Below are 21,713 nucleotides of genomic sequence, written 5' to 3' on the forward strand. Positions count from 1 at the left end.
TGTAAATGTTACCTCGGACATGATGCAAAGATAAAATTTCTAGACACCATCAATGACTGCTTCTTGGAACAGCTAGTCCTGGAACTCACAATTCTTGGTTTAGTCCTAAGTGGAGCACAGGATCTGGCCCAAGAGGTAACTATAGCTGAACTGCTTGGTAATAGAGATGATGATGTAATTAAATTTAGCATCCTTATACTGGAGAAAATATCAGAAAAGCCCACTACAGTAACATTTAACTTTAAAAAAGGGGAACTACACAAGGAGGAGGATGTGACACCACAATAGAGGCTCAGACTAAATGTACTCCCCAGATCAAAAAGAGACAGTAGGAGGACCGAAAGAATGCCACCGTGGCTAAACAGCAAAGCAAAAGAGGCAGTCAGAGGCAAAAAGGCATCCTTTAAAATTTGGAAGTTGAATCCTAATGAGGAAAATAGGAAGGAGCGCAAACTCCGACAAGTAAAATGTAAACGGATAATAGGGCAGGCTGTGATGGGGTATACAAACTCCATACTGGGCAACAAGTGGATAAAGGAGCTGCTTTGGGCTTAGCCAGCCCCTCCTTGCCACATGTCCAAGAGATGCACAGGCTGGAGGAGTAGTTAAAAGGGAGCAGCACAACTCACGTGGGAAGAGGCCAGGGAAGAGAAAGGGCCTTTAACTTGTAGCTCCTGAGGAAAGAGCTGAGGGAAAGCAGGATCCCTCCTGTCAACAACTGCCTGAAAGTTCCTTCCTGAGGGATGGGAGGATCTGCTTCTGAGAGAGAGAGAGAGAGAGACAGTCCCCCCTCTCGCATACTGACTCTGTTTGTGTTAATTCCCCGTGTTAATTACCCTGGAAGGGGAGAGACTTGGAACTGGCCTGGCCAAAAGACCAAGACACAAGAGGAGGCAGCCACCACCCCAAGCAAAGGAAAGCTGCTATGCCACACCTGGCCATCAGGAGGTGCCAAGAGGTGAGCTGACCCCCATCATATCTTCTGGCTACAGACTGCGAACTTTGGGCAATAGAGGGGTGGTAGGAAACAGCCCAGCGAGGGCAGCCTTAAAGCGCCCCTAGGCATCAGACCCTTTGGTAGCCTTCTTAGGATGCTAGGCCAGAGCCCAGTGGAGTGGGAGGGCCTGGGCTCCCCTATCCAAACCACCCTCTGCATGTTGAAGTGCCTACCCCCTGATCACTAGGCAATGCTCTCCACGCACACCAACCATCCCACAGGCCAAGAAAGAATTTGAGAAGCAACTTACTAAAGATGTAAAAACTAACAATATTTTTTTTAAAGCCCGTCAGAAGCAGGAAGGCAGTGGGGCCATTCGATGACAAAGGTGTTAAAGAAGCACTCCAGGAAGACAAGGCCGTTGCAGAGAAGCTAAATGCAGGTCATTGCATCAGTCTTCACTCCAGAGGACGTGGGAGAAATACCCACATCAGAGCTATTCTTTTTGGGCCGCAGATCTGAAGTACTGTCCCAAATTGATGTGTCAGTAGAAGAGGTTTTAACTAAACAGTGATAAGTCATCAGAAGCAGATGTATTCACCCAAGCGTTCTGAAGGAACACAAATATGAAATTGCAGAGCTACTAACTGTGGTATGTAATTTATCACTGAAATTAGCCTGTGTACCAGATGATTGGAAGGTAACTAACATAACACTGATTTTTAAAAGGAGCTCTGGAGGAGATCCAGCAATTACAGGCCAGTAAGCCCAACTTCAGTGCCGAGCAAATTGGTAGAAACTAAAGTAAAGAACAGAATTATCAGTCACATAGATAAACATAATTGGTTGAGTGAAGAGTAGACACGGCTTTTTGGAAAGGGAAGTCATGGCCTCACCGGCCTTACCACTCTATTAGAATTCTTTGAGGGAGTCATCAAACATGTGGATATGGGTGACTCAATCAATAAAGTGTATTTGGATTTTCAGAAAGCCTTTGAAAAGGCCTCGGAGGCTCTTAAGGTAACTAAGTATCCATGGGATAAAAGGGAAAGTCCTCTCATGGATCAGTAACTGGTTGAAGGATAGAAGACAAAGAGTAGGAGTAAGTGGTCAGTTTTCACAATGGAGGGAGGTGAACAGCGGTGTCCCCCAAAGATTCGTACTGGGACCTGTGTTGTTCAAAATATTCATTAATGATCTTGAAAAGGGGATGAACAGTGAAGTGGCAAAGTTAGTAGATAATACAAAATTATTCAGGATAGATAAATCTAAAGCAGAGGGGTCTCACAAAACTGGGTGACTGGGCAACAAAAAGGCAGATGAAATTCAATGTTGAGAAGTGCAAAGTGATACATATTGGAAAACATGATCCCAACTCTACATATACAATGAGGGGTTCTAAATTAGCTATTTCCACTCAAGAAAGAGATCTTGGTGTCATCGTGTATAGCTCTCTGAAAACTTCCATTCAACGCACAGCAGCAGTCAAAAAGGCTAACAGAGTGTTAGGAACTATTATGAACAGGATAGAAAATAGAACAGAAAATATCATAATGCCACTATATAAATCTTTGGTGTGCCTGCACCTTGAATACTGTGTCCAGTTCTGGTCACCCCATCTCAAAAATGATATAGTGGAACTGGAAAAGGTTCAGAGAAGAGCAACAAAGATGATCAAGAGTATGGAGCAGCTTCCATATGAGGAGACACTCAAAAGATTAGGGCTGTTCAGCTTAGAAAAGAGACAACTAAGGGAGAATATGATAGATGTCCATAAAACCATGAATGGTGTGGAAAAAGTAAATAGAGAAGTGTTATTTACCCTTTCATACAATACAGAAACCAGTGGACACTTGGTGAAATTAATAGGCAACTGGCTTAATACAAGCAAGAGGAAGCACAACTAACTTCTGGAATATATTGCTTTGGGAGGTTGAGATGGCCAAAAGTATAACTGGGTTCCAAAAAGAACTGGATAAATTAATGGAGGATATGTTCATTAATGGGTATTAGCCATAATGGTAAGGAATGCATCCCCATGCTCGGGGCAACCTAAACCTCTGACTACCAAAAGCAGAGACTGGAAGACAAGGTGGATCACTCCATAACTTCCCTGTTCTGTACACTCCCCAAAGCTCTGGTATGGGCCACTGTCAGAGCCAGGATACTGGGAAAGATGGACCGTGGTCTGACCCAGTAAGGCAGCTGTTCTGTTCTTATGTAATATTTTAACTTTGGAAATAAACAGGCTTGGGCTACTGAGCCTGGAGATGTTCCTGTTCAGCATATTTTCTCCTAGCCTCACTATTAGAAATGGCTGCACTGTTTTGGCTGAAACTCTCTGCCCCTACCTTTCCTCCTCACGTCCTGTTACTCCCTGCCTCCCACCCCAAAAAACAAAAACAAAAAACAAAACAAAACAAACAAACAAACAAAAACCCAACCAACCAAACAAAAAAACAACAAAAATCAGCCTGAAGGAGACCTCCAGCATGGAAATTTTCAGTCCAAATGGTTAAAGTTTGGCAAGGTTATAAGCGACTGAAAATGAGGTCTTATAATGGGAAGTGGCTGTCGACCTTAATAATCGACGGTGCTACTGGCCCTGCCTATAATCAGCATCAAGGAATATTTGTTCAACCCTCAAGAACTCTGAGGCCATTTGCTCACAAGGGTGAGTGGCCATAGTATTAAATTACAAACAGAAGCGCCTTCGAATCGTAATAAGAAAGTATTATTTTTGATTTTTTCCCTAACTGAACATTTGGCTTATCTTTTGTAAGCATTTCAAAAATCTTACTCTTGTGATTGATACAGCTTCAGTAAGAAATAGAATTTGAACCGTTGCTTTACAGAAAAACTTTTCAGGGTTTTAGAACTAAAGTGCAATGATCTGCCGTGGGACATTCTAAAACATAAACAAGAAAAGGACACACTGTATATGATGTTAAAACATCAGCAATATGCAAAAGGCTTTTTCACTGGGAACAAAGAAAGTAAACATATGTTGGTGCCATATTGATAAAGGAGGCCAGGGGTAGTAAACATTGCCTTTTGACATACTGTGCCTTTTATATTTATTGATCTCTTGCTGTCTTTGGACCCAACGTTCCTGGTATTTCCATTTGTAATAGCACAAAACCTATCACTTCAGTGTGAGCTTTAGGGGCAATATTTTCCTTAATTTTATTTGGTTAGGTCTATGAGCAGAGTATCGGGTGGGTATGTCGAGATTTAGGGCTGCAACATTTTATGTGTTTTGTTTGACAGAACCAATAACAGGGACAGGGTCCAGAAGTAATCCATGTCTTAGCAGGAACACAGTAATTCATGTCTTAGTAGGAACACATTAAAATTTTTGGTCCCATCAGCCTGCTCAGTGTTCACTCATAATCTTTCGTTTCATGGACTTTGACAGTTCACATATTTACTAAGTGGTCTGTAACTCTGCACTTCCCGCTACTTCAGGCTGTAGAGTTCTGCAAGTTTTATTTAGTTGTATACAGCTTTAATTTATGGCTGGTCAGATTCTGACTACCCCTTTCACTTATGTTCGAGCAGAATAAAGAGGAACAAGGAGAGGGATTCTGTCCTACTGCTGGCTTTCCACAAACTCATTGAGTTCACACCATGCATATTTTCTGCTGCCAGAACAACATTCTGGGGCAAGGCCTAGGGAAAGAGGTTATTAGCATATGTGCTTTTTGACCCGGTCACTCCTGTCTCTGGTGAGATTGCTGCCATGATGGTTTCTTGAGCAAAGGTCTTATGATCACATCTTTAAGAGATGTCATAACTGCCCTCTTAAAGGGAGGCATTAACAGTCTCTTTTAATACTGCGCTAAGTACCTCCCTGCTGGTACGTCAACCAGGAAGGACAGAGGTCCAGCCAACAGGTTGGAGCCTGAAGCTAGAACCTCCAGAGCTTTACTGAATGACACTGGTTGAAACCCAAGCAGGGAAAACGCCACATATGTTTCAATAGACATAGCTCAGCTACCACAGAGCCCCTTTCTGGACATGGATGCAATCCAGATCTGGACCCCAGCTACCCTGACGTTCAGAGATTTCTGGATGCAGGGATTTTGTGCAGCCCATCATAGAGAAAAGAGCCAGCTTCACCGTTCAGCTCTGGATCTAAATTTTCCCAGTGGTGGGGGGAATTTGGAAGCCTGAATCTTGATCCAGGCCCATTTCTATTTACATGACATTATCATGGATTTTACAATTAAGAGAGAAACAATAGCTTTCTCCCTCTTCAGGTGAACACATAAGTCCAAGTGTTCTTACTGTGTTCCATGTAATAAATATCCCTGGTTATGCTGGGTGAAGTGAAACCCGGTTTTGAGACTATGATCAGAGAGGGGAGATAGTCATATTCTGTCTCCAAAATGCCTGCTGCTACTGTTACTCTGCTGACAGCTAATGCTCTGATTTAGTCCTACCTTTCTGCACTTTCTGTTTCTGAAGTCACCAGGTGCTAGGAAAGAGCCCCATCCTGCCTAATCTCATTGACTCCACTGAAGGTGGGATCTCGCTAAAATGTGGAGAATGCAGAGATGCATATAGTGTATCCGTTCCTTTGTAGAAACATTTATTGTCTCAAAGGAAAGCAGGTTCAGAAGATCAAACACCACAACCATATCCTGAGAAGAAGACGTAAGGAGGGCCTGGTTTTCAGAGACTCCGAATGCCCAAAAATTCCATTGATTTCAATGGACTGTGGGTGATCAAGCCAATGTTTCAAAGCATGAGAGCAGAGAAAGCACAATACACATGTGTGTTTGGGGTAGGCTCACTTTTGGCAACTGTAAACATAAAGGATATATTATTTATGAATCGTTATTTATTTGTATTGTGATAGAGCCCAAAAGTCCCAAGATAAGGCCTTCACTCTATTAGGTGCTGTACAAACACAGGAAATCAAGGCCCCTGCCCTTGAAGAGTTTACAGTTGACCAGACTTAAATAACGGTTCTAGTGTGCAGGTTACCTCATCTATGGAGGCAAAAATCAGTTAACACGAACTACAGGAGTTCCCCAGAATGTGTTGCAATCTGCTAGTGGGTGATGACATCACGGAGCGTCAATGTACAATAAACGCACATCTGAATTTATCACTACATTTCTGATCCAAAGAGCCATATCGATATGTGTAGCTCTCACGGAGAGGGGAGATCTCCAAGAGCTGTGAGATGGAAGCTGCAAGAATAGCACAGGGTTGAATGGGCAGCTGGGGAAAGAGCCCTTCACATTTGTCCTCACTTCAGCCAAGAGCCTGACTTCTTGGACAGTAGCTACAATGAGGAGAAAGGAGCTGAGAGGAGGTTGACATTTAAGAAGGGCAGTGGAAGCTTTGCTCTTTTTTTCTGTGTGTAACTTTTTGCTGTCTGATACTTCTGTAGCAATCCACAGAGTGCATTCTAACACTGCAAAGCAAAGATGAAAGTGTATCAATCAAATGCTTCTAACAAGCACCATTTTTTATCTTCTTCCATTACGTTTATTAACAGAATGTTATGGCTTGTGAAAGATATAGCTTGACAGTCCCAGGCACTAACATCCTCCATTCCTGGACACAGGCATTGGTAGTTCAAACTTCCCCACCTGTGTGCCATCGGCAGCCCTTCTAGAGGGTGCATGTGTCTCTTTCTGTTTTGTCTGTCCATTGCAACCACAACTCTGTCGGTAATGAAAAGAGATTATTTCGTATTTGTTACATCATATTCTAAGACGATTATTAATGAACTTGAGTGAAAGTGATTATTTCTACCTAAGTTTTATATTGCTTTTTAGGCTGTAGTGATAATTGAGATCTGTGTTCCTTAGGTTTCCTCCAGATGTATGCTATTAAATTAATGACCCTTCCATCTGGAATAGCAAACATTAGCCATAGCCATGACTGTTACTCTCATTCCTGATCATTGTGAAAACTCTTTTTTTTTTTTTTAGTTTCCCTGAGCTTTCAGTGTAGTTACTGGGGAGAGGGTAAAATAAAGTGAGACATGGTGACATAAACACGGCATAACGTGTCCTTTTCCAGTTTTGTTAACTTTGACAAATAATCATTAACAGACAAAAACTGGTAATGGCAGTGGAGTTCAGTTGCTTGTAGAAGTTATATATGAGAATTAATGAACAAAACCCATAAACCACCCTGAAATAACAAACCAGTGTGTTTACTAGAATTGATTAGAAATGGAAGGAAAATTGACCCCAAAATAGTGTCCCCCCGTTCACATTTTTAATCAAAATTTTGCAAACAACTCTAGTGTGTGATGATGGATGGAAGGCAAACAAATTTGGAAAGGAAATAGAATAGATTGGAGCTCATTTTGGGAAATCCTGTGTCACACCTCCAAGGGAAAGATGATATTATTACAGATGATGTCTGGACAAAGTCTTTCTTATTTTTTTATTTGCTTTTCAGTTTTAAAAAGGAACAACACTGGTAATTTGGGCAGAAGCTACTCTTTTCACCTATTCATCTGCCCTCATCTAGAGCAACTAGCAAACTTTCTGAAATATACTCCAAATGTTAAAAAGGAAATAACCAAACCTGCCTGATTGAATGGCATTACAGTAGATGCATCATACTGCTTTTTCCTCTTAAAAGGAGATTTTTACATTGAGGAATCTGGGCTATTTCACTGTGGAAGCTCTTCCCTTGCCTTAAATAGGAGGTGGATGGAGCCGGTATGACAAAGTTAAAGAAGAAGTTTGATTCTGTTTACTCTACCATGTCTGCTCTATCTGGCCTACTAGAACATAAGAGCTTTCTCTGTAGTGGGTCCAAATTTCTGGAATTAATTCCCTGCATAACACGATCAAACGAAAATCTCACCACCTTGAGAAAGAGCTGCAATGTATCTCATCGCCCAGGCTTTCCAAGCTGATTACATTCTGATTTAAGGCCACTGGCAGCAGGGGATCAGAGAACCTGCTCTCTGTCACTGGACCTTGAATGTCTCAAGGTAAGGCATGTAAGATGCCCTGATAACAGGGTGATAGAAGCCAAATAAACGAATGAATAATAACAGTAATAAAAATAGCAAAAGGGAGGCAGGAAGTTACTGGCAAAGCAAATTGTTGCTCAGGGTTTTTTTTATTTATAATTGATCTCTTGTTTTAGGCTAATCCCACTGAAAATAATTCTCCTGGTCTTTAAAGCATTTCTTAAATCATGTGATAATCCAAGATTTTCATATCAAAGTGCACCAGTAAATGAGATCAGAACAGATCCAATTATCAGAAACAAAGTATCTGCCTAAATCTACTGCAAATACAACATCTATCTGTTAATAAATAGGACAGGACTCACCAGGCAAATGGTGAGAATGTGGGGATGGATTACAGCTATGCAACAACAAAGAATTTGGCTTCCAGCCAAAGATTTTGCAATTTCTTCAGGAAAATAAGTGTGAAGAGTTATAGCTTTGCTCGCTTTTATTGTCTATTGCTTTGGAGATGAAGGAGGTTATTGTTTGTTTTTAAACATCTGTCATTTTTCTGTTCAGTACTACACTGATCCCAAAGCTAGATTTGTATGTGTAGGTGACCTACGGCTCATCCTCAATTTTTAAAAGAGCAATCTCTCTGCAGTGTGTATTTGCCACAAGATTATGTTATTGTATCAGCTCGTATACACATTGGTGAGTTACAGGTCTTTGGTGCATTAACATTAACTCTAGAATAGTTGTGAAAGGAGATCTGATCATCAGATCTCACGAGAGACATTAGTATAATATTTTACACGACAGCCAACATTAAAAATGTTATTAGAATGCAGAATGATATAGCTAGAGCATTCAAAAATGAATCATTTGTGCAATTTGACTTTTAAACCATTAAAATATTGTTTCCATAAACACAGATCTATGCATCCAATAAAGAATATCAAACATGAAGCTGTTTGGACACAAAAAATTCAGTTTTTCAGGATAACAGGTTTAACAGCAATAAATTTGAAATCTATGCACTTTGCCCTTCCCACATGGGAGTTTTCAAATGTTTTTATTACATGATATCAAGTGCAGTACTTGAGGATGGAAACAGAGGTGGCATTTGGTCCTTACTAGATACAGAAAGCTGCAGATTAATCTTTTACAGCATTTTTGAGAAGTAAGTGTGTGAAAATCTGTATGTGAAAATCTGCCCTTACATGCAGAATACACGTGCACATGGCAAGTCAAGCAGCATTGTAATGGTACCCACATCTAGTATCTATCTTTCTGGATATACATGTATTTCAAATTAAGGTAATTTGTTAATGATCTGTAGCACATGGAGTCTGAACAATATTTTTCATTCTCTTGACTGAACTTAAAAAAAAGTTATAGTTTCAGAAAGTTATAAGGTGGTGAAAACAAGACTATGTTAAACAGTTTTCAGCCTAATCCTAAATATGTAAGTGTTTAAATATGAGCACTTGTTACAATCAACTATAATTAGCATTGCATAACAGTTTTGAATAAAATCTCCTGTTTGTAGAAACCTATGATCATCTACAGTCAGGGTTTTATTATAAAACCTACCTTCTCTCACCTTACAATTTTGCATGGGAAAAATATTTTGGGGATTATTGTCAGGATCCAGTAGGTAGTTTAAGTGTCTGGAGGCTATTGATCAAACCAATTTATGGATGCTTAAAAATGACACTCTGAAATTTTACTTAAAATCTCTAACTTTTCTTGGGTCTCTCTCGCAAAAATAAATAAATGAATAAAATAGCTTGATTGTAAATATATGGCTTTACGTTCAGTTTAATACTATTACAGTACAGGGAATAAACTAATTTTAAAAAATACATGCGGTTTAAAAGATTATTTATAAAGAAAAAACCTCCTGTGGATTTTTCAGACCAGGCATTCAACACTGATGCTTTCTTGGTTGTGTGGATGTTTCATAGATTCCAAGGGCAGAAGGGACGATTCTGCTCATCTAGTCTGACCTCCTGTATAATAAAGGCCATAGAACTTCCCCAAAAGTAATTCTTAGAGCATCTCTTTTAGAAAAAAACATCCAATCTTGATTTAAAATGTTGGTAGTGATGGAGAATCCACTATGATCCTTGGTAAATGGTTCCAATGGTTTAATTACTCTCACTGTTAACTTATTTCCAGCCTGAATTTGTCTAGCTTCAACTTCCAGGCACTAGGTCATGTTATATCTTTCTCTGCTAGACTAAAGCATTATTAAATACTTGTTCTCCAGGTAGGTACTTGTAGACTGTAATCAAGTCACCCCTTAACCTTCTCTTTGTTAAGTTACATAGACTGAGCTTCTCGAGTCTATTACCATAAGGCAGATTTCTAATCCTTTAACCAAACTCGTAATCTCATACAGAAAAAATTAAGTTGGTTTGACAGGCTCTATTTCTCATAAACCCATGTTGATTTGCATTAATTGCATTATCATCTTTTCATTCTTTACTAATCAAATCCTGTATGATCTGCTCCATTATCTTGCTTGGGATTGATGCCAGACTGACAGGCCTATAATTACCTTGGTTATATTATGTATCATTTTTAAATATTGGAACACCATTAGCTTTCTTCCAGTCTTCTGGAACTTCCCCCAGTGTTCCAAGACTTATTGAAAATCAACATTAACAGTCAGGCAAGCTCCTCAGCCAGCTCTTTTAAAACTCTTGGATGTAAGTTATCCACACCTGCTAATTCAAAAATGTCTATTTTCAGTAGCTGCATTTTAACATCCTCCTGAGATACTTGTAGAATGGAAAGAGTATTGTCATCACCTGTTTTTTCCCAAATACAGAACAGAAATATTTATTGAGCACTTCTGCATTATTATTGATAATTCTACCATTTCCATTTAGTAATTCACCAATATCTTTGTCAGGATTCTTTTTGTTCCCAATATATTTATAAAATTCCTTCTTATTGTCCTTAAGTCTACTGGCCATAGAAAGCTCTTTGTGTTCCTTTGCTTCCCTTGTCAGTTTTCTACAATTCCAGACTTTGATTTGTGTTCATTATTATCAACTTCCCCTTTCTTCCATGTGTTACATATATATATTTTGAAGCTGCCTTCTCTCCCTCTCTAAATCAGGTTGCTTTTTCTAATGACTACAGCCTTCTCTATTGTGCCTTTTTGGCCATCTAGTAAAATGTTCTTAAACAAGTCCCAGTTATCATTCACAATTTTCTGATTTCTTCATCACAGCTGATTTGGTTCATAATTGTTTTTAGCTTTGTGAAATTAACCCTTTTAAAGCATCAAGTATATATATATTACTGGTTTGGACTTTTTTCTGTTTGCACATTATAAATGTTAAAAAGCTCATGTTGCTTTTTGTAACATGAATAATTTACCTTAGCATAATGGTACACAGTTGCATCTCCTCACACTCTAATACAGCACCCTGTACATCATAAGGCTGCTTTCCGCCTCAGAACCTACTGCAGTTCCACAGTGTTCTTAGAACGTGTAAAGTGCTGGAATGAAAGGTGCTGTAGACACAGCAGCCTGCACCACTTCAATGTGATACAGTATATTGAGACAACTGCATTCTTAGGACATCCCTCAGGAAACTGATTTAGCTTAATGTTAATGAATGGCAATGTCTACTGCTTAATTGAGACAGTGTAACTATACATTTAACCAGTGCAGAGAAGTTTAAATAATGAGCAGCAAACTATTATATAAGTATGAGATCCTTAACTTTGACTGAGGTCACATTCAAGGCTGTTGTGTTCTGCTGAACTACGTTAGGGATGGCATCACGCTAGTAGTAGCTAGACAGACAGTTCCAGCTCATGGCATTTATGTACATAATTTGCAAGTTTTTACAAACCAATTATGCTTCCAAACTTTCTATCAATCATCTATCAATATTTAATCTTTTTTATTTAAACAAAATGGAGGGAGTTCATTGCAAAAACCTGGAAGCTTTTGGCTAGACTCCCGTTGATTTCTACGGGATTTGGGTCAGGCCTAGAGTGCAGTGGAGCTTGGAAAATGATTAAAATGCTATTTTTAGAGTGGTGAGAACTTACACAAAAAGGCCATGGGCCAAACTGAGGAGTTGGTGAGCACCACCCACTTCCATTGAAGTCAATGGGAATTGCAGGTGCACAACACATGCACAGCTACTACCAGGGTTTGGCCTTACGTAAGTAAAGCCAAATGTACCATTCTGGCAATTAAATTAGTGTAACAATACTATGATTAAATGACTTTATAAAGTGCTACACACTTAGATCTAACATTATAGAAACAGTGCACGATCCTGATATGCCCTGATTCTGATGTCCTAACTCGCACTGAGTAGTGCTTTACTCCATGTGTGCTTCCACTGAATTTCTCGTGGAGTAAGATGCCAGTAAAAATCAGACTGGAAGTATCAGAATCTGGCCCTGTGGAAACAGTGTTATTAAAATTAGGAGCAACACAATTGTTGTGAGCTGCTTAGTGGCTTTAGCCTGCCTAGTCCCACTGGGACTCCAGGGAGCTATTCTCACCTCTAACTATCAACCAGAGCCCCGATTTCTGTGTATGGGGGCAGGAGTCAGAACTCTGTCTTTAGTGAGCGCAAAAGGCTGCCCTCTGTTAGGGAACTTAGATTGACTCCAGGGGTGAGAACCCACAAGAACTGGAATCAATGAAAAAGGTCATCAAGTGGTAAAAAAAGGTCCATTAATAATAAATAACCCATGAACCTAGCAAAGTTTTACGCTATTCTAATTATAGTTGTAATTGACAACACCTTCAAACCTGAGTAGCTAAACTCCAGCATCTAAATCCAGCCCCTAAATGGGTGACCTGATTTTCAGTGGTACTCATCACCCCCAACTCCAAATATGGTCAACCTTCAAGGAAAATATTTCCTTGCAATTTCTTAAAAGGCTCTATTGTGTATTAAAACAACAAATCTTGGAAATGACTGAGCACGTTGATTCAAATTTTCAAACGCAGATGCCTATCGTTAGACAGTTAAACAAGTGGCCTCATTTTGAGATCTGTTCACCAACTGCCACTCCCACTGCAGTAACCGACTTATCATACTATATGGCTTTTTAAGAAATGACAGGAAAATAACATTTCAACTTGCCATGAAATAGAGCTCATTTTAAAATTATTTGCTTAGCCGTGTGACATGTGATAGGTAGCCAGAGCAAAAGAAATAGTTTATTCAAGGCTCACCATCACATATCTTGGATCAATTGAGAATTTATACCAATTTCATTAAAAAAATAAAGTAATGGCACATACATATGGCTGAAATGAGCTGATTTTAAAATTACTTATACAAAAATGAAAGAGCTGATATGTACCCTTTGGCCATAAACCTAGGGCCAGCTTCAATGGAAGTTGCTGAGTCCTGAGGTCCTTTGAAAATCTGGCCCCTAGTCTGTCTGTCTGTCTAGCATTTCTTCTGTTAGACAGAAGTTTGATATGAGACAATATACTGTATTCAGTCATCCAGTCCATTTTTTTGCTAATGCAGTTATTCCCTACTGTATATTGTCCAGTCCTGTTTTTAAAGTTACAAATGATGGGGCTTCTCCTGATTCCCATGGGAAACTAGTCCAGAGTCAAACAGATTTCACTGTTTCATGACACTGTGCACTGAAGCGATTGCAAACTATCAAAGGAAAACAGAAAACCCTCAACTGTATGATTTAAGTCAAGGATGACAGTTATTTAGATTTACAGTGTTTGAAAGCTGATAAAGAGAACAAAAAAATAAACAGATTGCCAGTGGTTTTAACTATACATGCCAAAGGTTATAGGCACATATTATATGACATTGAGGAGTAAAACAATCAAATTGCCTCCACCTGGAGGCTGAAACATCAATAACTCATAGTCAATAATATCCAACGAGACTATACAAGACCTAATAACTTATGAATTTCACCCTCAGTAGCAGTGATAAATTCGTTATTTCATTCCCCAATACTGCATATTCCATATGTGGCTAAACACTTCAACACTTGAGACCACATACTTTCTGATTTCAGGATTTTCCCAGCAGAGAAAGTATTAAAACCTGATGGCTTGGATAAAAGAGAAAACTTCTGGACATACAGAGCTAAGAGATCTAGCTGCCTGCGGTTGAAAACTTGGAAGACAATATAACCATTTATATCTTGCTGTTTCTGGAATCCTCATTGAGTGGATTTGAGACAGTGTTCCACAGTATAGAAACACTCTTTGCTTACCTACCCTGTGCCTCTTCCTCTTTCAAACTTCCCATGTAGAAAAGCAAAAGCCTTTTCAATTCTTTCCCTTAAAGTGAAGGGCAAACCCCTATATGATTATTTTTCCTATTATGTATAGTGTGCTGGAACCTGGGAGGTTTTTTCCCCCATTCTTCTCTTATTTTCTGCTAGTTTATATCAATACAAAGGTATTATTTGCTAGAGTTTTCAGTCTTTATGTGTATCAGAATCAGATGGTTGTATGTGCAAAAGCTTCCTTGGAACACACAAGTCAAATTCATGCTGGTTTAAGTGGGTGCAATTCCAGTGACTTCAGTTATCCTGCAAGCAAAAAATAACACCTATATATGGTCCCACTGAAGTCAGGGCAAAACTCCTATTGATTTCAATAAGGCCAGGATTTCACCCACATACTCAATATACTATTGTGTGTGCATGCTTAAATACTGGATGTATACAAGCACAGACTTCCTGTGTGTCCTGGGGCAAGTCACAGTCTCCCTGTGCCTTAGTTTTGTGTCTGTAAACTGGAGATAATAGGACTGCCCTACCTCACAGAAGTGTGGTGAGAATAAATACATTAAAGATTCTCAGGTGCTCAGTGATGGGGGTGCTCAGTGATGGGGGTCATATGAGAATCTCAGATAGATAGATTAGATGTATGTGTGTATATAAAAATGTGTAGTATGTCATATGCATATGTTGTATATATTCTACACCTATTCAGTACCCACATACATAGACACATGCATGTATTTACCTGTACCTTGGGCCAAATTCAGGCAAAACTTCCATTGCCTTCAAATCAATTGAAATTTTGCCCGAGCAAGACGTTAAAGTAAATAAGCTAAATTTGGTCCAAAGATCAATCAGAACAAAACTGTGAATCCAACCCCCTTCCCCACCTGAACCCTAGCATGGGATCTAAAGCTGAAAACAGATCTAAACTTTACAAATTGCCCCAATCTTACTAGTTAGTTGAACTAAAACCCTAAATACATCTTCCCCGCACACAACAGGAGCATCGTACACATACATATCAAAGAAGAAACTTGCAAATGATTTCTATTTGTTTATATGGAAAAAATACTTTCCAATTTTTTTCATTTTTATTTTTTTGCATTTTAGGTTTGGAACCGTTGAGTGTTTACATTTTCATCTTCAGTGTGATATGCCAGAAGAATGATATCATTATTTATACTTTGCCTGCAGAAATCTGTTTAATATAATTGTGACTTTTTTGGTTTAAGGTAAACATTAGCATTTGATGAAAACTCCGGTCTTTCCCTCCTCCCTTGGTAGCTGTTTGTAAAGGTCTGCTACAGAGCAGCAGTCTCACTAAGAAAGTGGTGTTATTTCAACAAAGCCAGAGACCTTCTTTTGCTTGTAAATATTAGTACATCCTGCAAGCACCGCTGAGAGCTGCCAGCCATCCTGTCATTTAAACAGAGTCAGGACTGATTGACGCCAACTTTCTGTCAAGATCTGAAACTCATTGCATTAACTCAGGAGCGTGGTGTAGACGGACATGCATTTTTATTTTCACAAAATAAATTTTATGGGCGCTGGTTTCTATCACACTCCAAAATAATTAACACTGAAAGAAACATTTTATTTAACATTTTAAGAAGTCAGGATTTGGTAACGGAGTAAAAAAAGCCAGATCATGAGCTGACATCATGTAAAACAGTGAAGTGACAGAACATTAATAGATGGGTGGCCCAGAGGGCCGCAGAAAATGTACACATAAACCACCCAAATTAGGGAATCGTGACGGCTCAAATGTGCTGCAAACAGGATCTTCCTTGGCCTCTTTCATGCAAAACAGGTAAGGGTGAAATCATGAAAAATCTGAAGTACAATCAGCAAGTAGTGATTTACAATTGAGTTATATAGAGGGCTGATGCTAATCCAAATGAAGGTTCATAAATATGCTACCAAGTACTAGAATATTTAATTAACTTCTCCAGAATTAAAGCAAGCACATCTTTTCTGCTGAGGTAAAGAAAAAATGTGAAACTTATTGGGCCAAATTGCTTGTTGACATAACTCCACTGACTTCAGTGAAGTTACGCTAGCAGAGAATTTGACGTATGGATTCTTCTACTCACCTCTTAGTCTTGCTCCTTTGCTCCTTTTGTCTCCTTTCTCCACTCTCAGCTTTGCACCGTCTATCATGCTGAAGGTCTCTCCCTATCCTCATCCACCAACAGCCTCCATCGTCTTCACTACTTCTTCCCACCTTCCTGAGCTATAGCCCTGGGTCTTGTGTGGTGAGGTTTTTGTTTTATTTTATCTTGTCCTATTCAACTTTGGGCAGAAATCTGCCTTATTTACGTTTGTGCCATGTACATCTACATGGCTATAGAAACTTTTATAATAATATAGGGCCACATGCTGATCGCAGGAGTAGCTTCACTGATGTCAGTGGATTTACACAGGTGTAAACTGGTGTGCAATCAATCATCTAAAATGTTTTTCATTTAACCACTTTGTTTTTAAGTCTGTCTAAGGGATGAGGTTGGACTGTGTCAGATCCCGCCGATTCACCCAAATGATTTCTGAACACATACAGACCAAAGGAAAAGCTGTATTTTCCATAATAATGCCAAGGGAGTGGCTCACAGCATACCTGTTAAAGAAAGAAAATGAACATTTTGTGAATGCACACACACAAATCATGCTCACGGCTGAATAATTTGTCTGGTTTGTATGACAATGTGTGCTATAGGGAAACTCCATGTTGATTTGAAATGTGGACTTACGTTCAGAGAGAGAGTGACAGCTTCACCCTCACCAGAAATATTTTAGATAAACGGCTCAGGGCTGTCATGAAACCACCTTCATTAGCAAGCAATCCAGTGTAAAATCACTGCGTCTCCAAACCAAACATGAAAGAGATGCGCTTCTTTGCCTAGGTTTTATATAATTACAGTAAACTGCATAATGGATGAATTCTTTTCTTGGTGTCAGATATATTTGCAGATTCTGGAGGACTAATGGGAAGATAGGAGTAGAGCCTTTACAGTCTTGCGCCCAGATCCTGTAATCACATATGTACAGGTAGGTTAAATTTAAGCTTGTGAAGTCAATGGAACTATTCATCATGTGTTTAAAGTTAAGCATGTGAATAAGTGTTTGCAGGAACAGAGCCCTGATAGCTAAGTATACCAAAAACATAATGCTTCCCCATGTATCAGGAACTGAGACTCTCAGCTGCCCATTTTAAATTGCATCATTAACAATGTGCTTTTAATTACCCAGTAATCAAATTGAGCTCTACCACATGTTAACAAGACTCAATGCCTTTTAATAAGGTCTTCACTGCATAATTGCTCTTAGAATAGCAATTAGATAGGTTTCTGTTCCCACCCATAAAAGTGACTTTAGAGGAGAAGGAAGCCGTGTGCTTGCTTTCAAATAAAAAATGAAGATAAGTTGGTGGGAGCTGACTGGTAGTTAGTTGAGGGGGTAGGTAGTAGGTAGTAGGTAGTAAGGGAATGAGTGTCTTCACTGAGCAGAAGAACTTGCTTTTATTTGAAAAAGTTTTATTTGATTTGTCTTTTTTTTTTTTTTTTTAAATGTCAAGCATAACTGTTTTCACCTCAGTTCTTTCAAGACTGAAGCAAGCACTTGCCTGCATTAGTTTTGTCAGGAAGGCGAGTAGTTTGATGGCAGCACCATTCACTTAGTAGTTAAGAACAGGTATCTAAAGTGTGAGAAAAGAGTCATTGTTCAGCTATTTGCTAGTACAAAGCAATTGTGTTCCAGCACATAATGTTACTCCAATACATCTACTGAGGCATTTTCTTTTTTCACTCATATTTCATGCAACATGATTCAGCTTACTTTTATTTGTAGGTAAAATCACATTACATAGAATTTGTCTTGTGGCGCGCACACACACAAATTTATCTTATCTGTAACCAAAATCCTGTTCTGTTTCCTTTCTCTAGGAGAGAGTATCCAAGCAGTGTTTTTGCCATCAAATGGTTCTTGCAAACAGAGCCTATTATGCACTTCGTGAAAGTTTCCTTATACAATATTCTTAATTCCAGCTGTGACACAATGTAGTTATCACCTCTCTCCATTCCAGGACAATTATTCCAAACTAGGCAAATTACTGAACTTCAAGGTAACATATTGCTAAAAGAAATGTAGTTGTCACATGCCAGCATTAAATCCAATGATCTATCCCCACTTACTATTAACAGTTGCATTTTTTTCTAATGCATATTTTAGCCTTGCTGGACCATCAACCATATGGCAGGTTTGTCCTGTGGGTAAATTTATTATTAACAGCTCACAGCTGGAGATATAATAACTACCTATAGCTGTGACATTGCACTAATTGACCAAGACATCACCAAAACAAGATGCAGAAAGTGGCCATTACCAATCCCAGTTTCAGATTAATGGTTCGAGCATATTAAAATAAACAAACATCTGTCATACAAAAAGTATCTTAAGTAGTCTAGGTGTTTTGATCAGACTTTTATTAAAAGAATTCATTTTAAACAGACTCCTTTTTGATGAGAAGGGGGAGAGGAAACAAAACCATTATTTAAACCAGGATTAATCCTGAGCACAAGAAGCTCAGACAATTAAATCATCCAATGGGTGCCTTCAGTCTATATTTTCCTTTCTAATATTGCTGTCATAGTAAAGGCTGACTGAGGTTTATGAACACTATGTGCAACATTAACCCATCACTTAGCATTAAAGTCAAAATACTGGATTTTTTTTTTGAGGGGGGACCCTTATTAGGGATTAATCACAAGTTAACTGGCTACTATTCAAGGACTTTATCAGAGAATAAACCACAAAATGTGAATTGCCTGCTTATATGTCTCGTCTTATAAATTTCTTTCTCAGATGTTTCTCTGCTGTATGCCCTGAAGGAGAAATGATCGTGAATTGCGCAGGATAAACCCAATGAGCTCAGTGGTTTAAAGCTGTGTCTTATAAATCTCAAGTAGAGGTGTCTGCTGGAACTGTCAAACAGTGGAAAAACTTGCCAGCCGTGCAAACCGGCAGGCTCTCTCTTTTTTTTTTTTTTTTAAATAAAAGACTCCCCAAACTCCTAAGCTAATGAAGAGGTTAGTTAAATATTAGGGAGAGATGAGAAGTGGGGGTGGAAATGTTAGAGTAAGTAAGAAAATAAAACTACTATATGTAAAATCTTAGATATCCCTAACTAGTCTCCTTCCAAAACCAAAATTAAAAGTGCTTTGTTGGCCACATAGCATTTGCAAAATACACTTTGCAGTTTTTTATGTTGGACAGTGAAATAGCAGAATTGTCCCCTTCACTCCCATGGCTTACTGTTTGGAAGGAGGTGATAGGGCAGTGTGGCTATAAACGGAGCTGGGTGAACACTTGAGAATGAAGTTTATCCAGTGCAGTCACCTTTCAGTCTGTTCACAAATTCGCTGTGAGCAAACATTAATTTACAGTTGATATTTTGCTCTTCACAATTTCTTGGCAAATGTGTTTTGCAAACAAATCAAAACTTATGGGTTACTCACAAACTGGACCCTGCAACTAGTCATTTGGGTATTTGCAGCTGGATAGTTGTCTCTGTCATGTGGTATTGTTTCTGTTCCCTAACTGGCTGACTGAAAATGGTGGAGGGCCTGATTAACCTCGTGGGCTGTGATTTTCTCACAGGAATAGGTCCTGTCACCAGGCCTACGGAATTATAGGATATTCTAAACCTTTCCTACGAAGGAAGTGTCATCACTGAGCCAATAGCAAGGTGTGATGTGAAAAAGTGAGTTGGAGATGTTTAAAGTACAGTTTAGGGATCCCTGGAAAAATGTTCAGCATATGTACATTTTTCAGAAGGATGCCAAGCAAGGAGACATCAGGATGGCACTAACAGCAAGCTGGCAGTATCATTTCAGATGTACCCTCTTCAGCAGAAAAATACATTGGCTATTGTTATTCATTATTAACAATTATTTAATTTTTTCTAACACACCATATGTGCTAGGCATTTTCTATCCTTGCTAATCTCAGCACACAGATGCTACACCACTTCTGTATGCCTCACTAGGGGTCTTGTGCTGCACAATTGATGCCAAGTTCACGGGTCGTAAAGGGAAAAAAAGGGAAATCTGTGAGCCAGCTAAACCTCTCCATTTCAGTCAGCAATCTTATTCCAGGTCATAGCAGAACGCAGTCCCTCAATTTGCCACTGTCCATGGAAGGGCTCACTCTTTAGCAAAATTGTGTTTAGGAATAAAGTAACAACCTATTATATTTCACTGAATCTTAATGCATTGTTTTCAGACTGGTATGGTAAATTCAGGCTGTGTATTCACTTACTAAAATACTTGATTGAATTTTGATTTGCTGTTAAATGCTTGTCTGTATTTTGCAAATTCAGTACATTGTGAAAATAGAGAGAGACCAGAATGAAAACTAAACCCACCTAGGTTTCTATGGGAACTACAAAAATACTTCAGAGTAATCAGAAAACACTGCCTAACTTGTGCACAAATTACTGGAAGAAATTACCTCAAAAGGATGGATGGTTAGACCAAGAATTCTCTTGGCAGCATTCAACACCATTGAAATAGTATGCTGAAGGAAAAAAAAACACAGGTTTATAGAGAGAAGTCAGAGAAAAGCTTCTTAGCTGTATGGATTCTCTTTTCACAGAGAGGGGAAAAGTAGGAAAAGAGAGAGAGACCTTGTCTACAGGCAGGAACTGGTTGATTCACCAAATTGTTATAGTCAGCCATCAGTGTAACTGCACCAGTGTAGACAAGGGCAAATGCCGTTTGCACGAATTGAGCTAATCTGGGTTTAAGCCCTACATGTCCTTTCCTACACTTAAGCATCAGCACCAATTCAGGTGCAATTGCTGCCAGTGATTGCTAAATCAGGGCTGTTTCTTAGTGCAGAGAAAGCCTGAGATTACAGGGCCTGGGCCACCACTATGCTTCCTGAGAATGCTCAGAATTTAATGCTATAGAATTCAATAGGGATTAAACCAACAGGCCCCCTGGACTTGGCAGAAAGATGGGTTTAAATTTTGCCCCATTATCCCTCAATTTTGCATCCTGAAAATACAGTGGTAGATTAAATTAAAAATCCAGGGTTTTAATATCTGATGAAAATGAGTAGCACACACAGTACGGTGCTCTTGTCTTGGTGATTGTGGATTGGACGCAACCCTCATCTAACGCAACTAGACCGAGAAGTGGGGAGTAGGGGGCGTCAAGCCGTTCCCTTATGGAGCTGTAGCAATGCTGCTTGCATGGAGGGAGCAGTGACTGTGCCCTAGATACTGGAGAATCCAAGATCTGGCCCAGGGCATCACTGGAGAATGATGGCCTTTCCATAGGGTTCTGAACCATCTTATAGGATTCTATTACAAGGAGATTATTCTCTATTTCATTCAGCTGGAAGCTCCAAAACACCTTGTAGAAACTGGTTCCTGTTAAATTTTGTTGCACTTTTCCCTGAAGTGTGCAGGCTCCAAGGATAGTCACAGCCCTTGTGGTGAGGAATGCACAGTGACTGCCTGTCCCTTCGGTGTGTCCAGGTCCTATGTTGCCTCAAGTGTGACAGAAGGCATGA

The sequence above is a fragment of the Emydura macquarii genome, unplaced genomic scaffold (assembly GCF_026122565.2).
Source record: "Emydura macquarii macquarii isolate MOO-44397 ecotype Brisbane River unplaced genomic scaffold, CSIRO-AGI_Emac_v2 contig_2422, whole genome shotgun sequence".
Classification (NCBI taxonomy): domain Eukaryota; kingdom Metazoa; phylum Chordata; order Testudines; family Chelidae; genus Emydura; species Emydura macquarii.